The sequence below is a fragment of the Aegilops tauschii genome, chromosome 4 (assembly GCF_002575655.3).
Source record: "Aegilops tauschii subsp. strangulata cultivar AL8/78 chromosome 4, Aet v6.0, whole genome shotgun sequence".
NCBI classification, from domain to species: Eukaryota; Viridiplantae; Streptophyta; class Magnoliopsida; order Poales; family Poaceae; genus Aegilops; species Aegilops tauschii.
The window spans coordinates 150,541,367-150,547,366 of NC_053038.3; positions in this window are offsets into that span (position 1 = coordinate 150,541,367).

The following is a 6,000-nucleotide window of genomic DNA, read 5'->3' on the forward strand; positions in this document are numbered from 1 at the left end:
TTCATGATTTTCAGCCGTTTTCGGATTTACAGGAATTAAAAAACCAAGTTTCTCAATCATTCCGGCTGAGCCACGACACCCAGATGTTTGAATTTTATTCCCATTTCTTGCATGGGACCTATAAATTCACCCAAAGACACATGTGATTTTTCAGCAAACATTGGTGCATTGGAGCATGTGCTTGTAGTTCAAATTTGAATTATGCACATTAAATGCCTGGAAACTCAATTAATGCATCAAAATGCCAAACGAACCTGGAATAATTCCAAATTTAAACAGGACACTCATGAACTAGTTGCATGTTCACTGTACGTAAATGTTCTAGCAATTCAAACACCATCCTTTCCCTCCGTAACACCATTTTGTCTTTCAAAACATAATGAAAAAACAGGTATACCACAAACAGTTTACTAGAAAGAATCGTGTGGGATGCGATATAAAATATATTGGCGCACCGTCTTGTCTGGCTTACGCAGGAAGCTTCGTCATCTACAGCCACCGCCCCCGCCTGAACCACACTTGCGCGCCAGTTTCTCGCGGCATCGAGCGAAATTGTTTTGCCATCGCGGAAATATCTATGTTCCTGCCCCCTCCCTCCTACCAAAAGCCACATTTCCACTATTCCTCCTTGCTTTCCAAGTACAAACTTTCACTGCTGCTTACTGGCAGCTCAGCCTCCTCGCCGGCGACCCTTCTTCTTGCAGCGCCGCCTCCTCGCAGGCTACCCTTCTTCTTGCAGCGCCGCCTCCTCGCCGGCGACCCTTCTTCTTGCAGCGCCGCCTCCTCGCCGGCGACCCTTCTTCTTGATTCGCGGCCTCCTCGCCGCCGACCCTTCTTCTTGCTGCGCGACCTCGTCGATATGGTCAGGTAATCCACACACCACCCACACTATCCTCCTCCTTTCCCGTCCCACATGCCTCAACTGACGGAGCGAAACCTTCCACCAAAATCACTGCCCCCTCCTCCAATTAAGCACCGCCCATAGCCATTTTACATGCAGTATAACGGGGAGCTGAGTAGCATGCGGCCGCACGCACGAACGAGGTCGCTATGGCTGCCATGCGTGTCGACCGCCAGATCTTGGAGGAGCACCTCGTCTTTGAGGCCACCGTTGACACCGCCGCGCGGTTGTCTACTTTAAAATACAGTTCGTGATGTTTTCTCGAGGCCACCGCCAGTGCCTTCTAGTGATTTGTCCTCTGTAATGTTAATATGCAATCTGATGTTCAGTTAACAGTTTGGTCCTCTGAAATGTAATGTTCAGTTAACACTTTGGTCCAACAATTTGCTACATTTTGTAGTACTGTTCTCAAGCTTTCTTTGTTTTGTTAACTGTGTTATCTTCTAGTACATGTTTCTATTTTGCAATGTCGTGCTCAGTTAACTATTTTGGTTTATTTGGTCTGCTGTCCATTTAACTGTTTGGCTGCAATTTGATCTTCATTTGCTGTGCGTACAATTTTGTATTGGTATGCATGTGACAACAATCGAATTTGGCTGTACTCAATACATATTCTACTGATAGTATGCACTACAGGAATCAGCTACTTTGCCGTCCGGCAAGGCGGACGGCAAAGGCATGGATGGCGGACGGCAAAGGCCTTTGCCTTCTGCCGCGGACGACAAAAGGCGCCAGCAAAGATAGGATCGGTAAAGACCTTCTTTGCTATCTGTTTTCTGAAGCGGACGGGAAAGGGGCCTTTGCCATCAGCGGCTGACGGTAAAGAAAGCCGACGGCAATAAATTCGCTGTTAGTCCGTTAGGTGGCTAACGGCAGTCTTTGCCGTCCGCGGCTAACGGCAAAGAGCATCAGGCCTTTGCCGTCGTCCAAATGACATAAGTTGGACGTCACTGCCCACCAAGGCTTTGCCGTCCGCCGCTGTAGGCAAATGCGGTGATCCTTTCCCGTCTACCACTGTAGGCAAAGGCTTTGCCGTCCGCCACTGTAGGCAAACTGACCAAATGGGTCAGCTTTCAGGAAATGCAGGTGGCTGCCACGTGGCTTCTTTGCCGTCCGCGGCGGACGACAAAGAGCCCGTTGCTGTCGGTGGCAGACGGCACAGAGCCCACATTGCCGCTTTTTTTCTGTTTTTTTAATCCAACAATTTTCACAGCAAATATATGTGACATATATATATATCTATGTATGTATATATATTTCACAGGGCTATTTCATAGCAAACATATGAGATATCCAACACATAAGTTTCATCGTACATACATATATATAGTTCCATCCATTCATACATATATAGCAAGTTTCACATACACATTGTTCCATCATAGAAAGCTAGAAGAATACTAGAAGAGAATGAAAGAAAAAACAAGCACTCCATCATAGCAAGCTAGCTTCCGTGAAGTGAATGAAATCTGCAAAATGGCAAATAAGGAAGTTAGAAAAAGGTGACTAGAGGAAGAAGACTAGAAGAAGAAGTATATGTCATTTATGAGCTAACTTAGGTGAAATGGATAACTTAGGTGAAATGGATTATTTATGAGCTAACTTAGTTGAAATGGATCGTTTATGAGCTAACTAAGGTGAAATGGATCATTTATGAGCTAACTTAGTTGAAATGGATCCTTTATGAGCTAACTAAGGTGAAATGGATCATTTGTGAGCTAACATAGGTGAAATGGATCGTTTATGAGCTAACTTAGGTGAAATGGATCGTTTATGAGCTAATTTAGGAATGGACCATTTGTGAGCTAACTTAGGTGAAAGGATCGTTTATGAGCTAAACTAGGTGAACTGGATCGTTTATGAGCCAACTTAGGTAAAATCCATCATTTTACAGCTAACCTAGGTAAGATTGGTCATTTTGGAGCTAACCTACGTAAAATGGGTCATTTTAGAGCTAACCTCGGTAAAATGGATCATATTGGAGCTAACATAGGTAAAATGGGTCATTTTAGAGCTAACTTGGGTAAAATGGATCATTTATGAGCTAACTAAGGTAAAATGGGTCATTTTAGAGCTAACTTAGGTAAAATGGATCGTTTATGAGCTAACTAAGGTAAAATGGAACATTTTAGAGCTACGATAGGTAAAATGGATCGTTTATGAGCTAACTAAGCTAATTATGCCATTTTTGACATAAGTAAGCTAAGTACATGTCATTATTGAGCAAACCTAGTTAACTAAGCATATTAGAGCTAACTTAGGTCATTTTGGAGGAAACAGAGCTAAGTATAGATTGTTTTAGAGCTAACTTAGGTAAAATGGATGGTTTTGGAGGTCAGTAAGCTTATTAAGTCATTTTGGAGGAAATAAAGCTAAGTATAGGTCTTTATGCATTTGTTAAGCAAAACACTAGAGAAACTTACCGTGATCATGGAGGTGTAGGAGCGGGCTACTAATAATCTCGATCACTATCATCAATAAATGCATAATCATCATCATCGCTATCATCAATGACATGCTCATAGGGTTCAGCGGCATCAACATGTGGAAGGCCACCTTGACGTAATCGGTCAAGCATTAACAGGTCATCCGGAGCAGTAACCTCTTCTTGTTCCGGCTCTTCTTGTTCCTCCTCCGGGGTGATGCCGGATTCACTGTCGCTATCTACTTCAATGTTTTGGGGTGAAGTATAGCGGTTCTTGAAACGTTTTTTGGAAAGACGTGTCTCTTGGAAGAATTCTCCTTCATATGTGTCTGGGTTAATGTTAGGTTCATAATCCTCTTCCTTTGGGGGAGATAGTCTAGCACGTGGCGGCACTTCATAAACGACATCCCAACCTTTCAGATTTGGATTAGTTTGGCAGGCCCATGGTAGATAGAATACTTGGGTCGCCTGTTGAGCCGCAATATAGACATCAGGAACATCTAAATGGGTGCTTTGTTTGATTTCAACTAGCCCTATATGTTCATGAGTCCTTCTAGTCTCCTTCGGCTGAAACCAATAACATTTGAAGACTACGACATTCGGTGGGTTTTCACCATAGAATAGAAGTTCATAAATTGCTTCAACTCTCCCATAATACTCGGAACCTCCTTCGCCGGTAGCAGATACACAACAGTTGGTAGACTTTCGGTCGGCCATAGACAACTCTTTGCCATAGGTACGAAAGCGATACCCGTTGATTTCGTCTTTGTCAAATGAACGGACCTTATAGTCAAAACCATTCGCGACTTGTCTCAATTCGGCGTCCATAGACTCTGAATTAGCCTACAAGTTTAATACGAAAGGATTGTTGCATTAGGCACAAATGAGCGAATGAAATGAAATGGTCTAATAGAAATTACCGTTCGTTTGAACTAAGATATGAAACCGGGATAGCTGCCTCCTTGCTTTGCGAGAAGATCATACTCTTCGATGGAATCCTTTTGGATCACCGCTCCATATGAGAATATGGCGACATATCGACTGCATGAAATATCCAGGAATAAGAGCAGTTCAAAGGAATAGAAGTTGCGAAACAATGTACCGAGAACTTACTCGATGTACGGCCACACTTCTGTCAGGTTGTTCAAGATATACAACGAAATGGTCTGCCATTCTTCGTTATCCAAAGATACTAGTTTCGAACCACTGGCTGGTGCGAGATTCCCTTTGAATAGGCTGAGGTTGGATCCACCCTTTTTAGGGTCATCAGCATTGTACCGAGGCTTCGGATTATGCAAATGACGATTTTTGGCTTCGTAGTGTGCTGTCACGAAGTTTGCCGCCTCCTCAGTGATGAATGCCTCAGCCATCGATGCTTCAATTCTACGTTTATTTCTACACTTTTCTCGAAGTGTTTTCTGCATCCTCTCAGTTGGGTAGCACCAACGATTTTGCATGGGCCCCCCAATCTTGCCTCGGTCGAGAGATGCAAAATCAAATGCTGCATTGGATTAAAGAAGCCCGGTGGAAAGATCTTCTCTAACTTGCAGATCAACTCCGGCGCCAACTCTTCCATTTCTTCTAGCACGCCAGGCGATAGTTCTTTCGCACAAAGAACACAGAAGAAATAGCTGAGTTCTGCCAGTACTAGCCATTCATCCTCAGGGATGAAGCCACACAACATCACCGGCATTACCCGCTCAATCCATATGTGCCAATCATGACTCTTGAGACCAAATATCTTCTATTTATCAAGATTCGCTCCCCCTCTTTAGATTCGCTGCATACCCATCGGGGAACATCAACTGCATTTTCAGCCACAAGATAATTTCCCTCATAGCTGGCCTTCCAAGATTGAACCATGCCTTTGGCTTTGTCCAGTTCTGCTTTCCTTTTTGTTCTTTCATGTTTTGTAATGGCCTATCACATAGTGCCTCTAGATCGACTCTAGCCTTAGTATTATCCTTTGACTTCCCATCTATGCCAAACAATGTACCAAAAAGTGCCTCGGCGATATTCTTCTTAGTGTGCATCACGTCGATGTTGTGTGGGCAAAGGAGGTCTTTGAAGTAAGGCAGATGCCATAAGCATGTCTTGTGAGTCCAGGCGTGTTTAGAATTATACCCCTTGAAGTACCCTAGACGCTCTGGATCTGGCTCGAGAGTGTTTAACTGATCCAGGGTCTATTGGCCTGTCAACGCAGGTGGTGTAGAGTTTTTGACAACTCTACCTCTGATGAAGTTCTTCTTGTCTTTCCTGAACTTATGGCGAGGATCCAGGAACTGTCTATGCATGTCGAAGCAAGAAAACTTGCGTCCGGCCTGAAGCCAACGAAACTCAAGAGCTCCCTTGCATGTGGGGCACGGGAACCTTCCATGCACACACCAGCCAACGAATAGTACGCCGGCAAGTCATGCGTCGAGTACATGTACCAGACATGCATTATGAAGTTCCATTTGCTATAGGTGTCTTATGTCTTGAACCCATTATCCCAGGCTTCTTGCAATTCATCCTTAAGCGGCTACATGTACACATTCATATTTTTCCCCGGATAGTTGGGCCCTGGAATTATCAAAGTCAGGAAAATGTTCTTTCTTCGCATAATCTGTCCGGGGGGGAGATTGAGTGGAAAGACAAATACGGGCCAACAACTGTATTGGGTTGCTGTCAGACC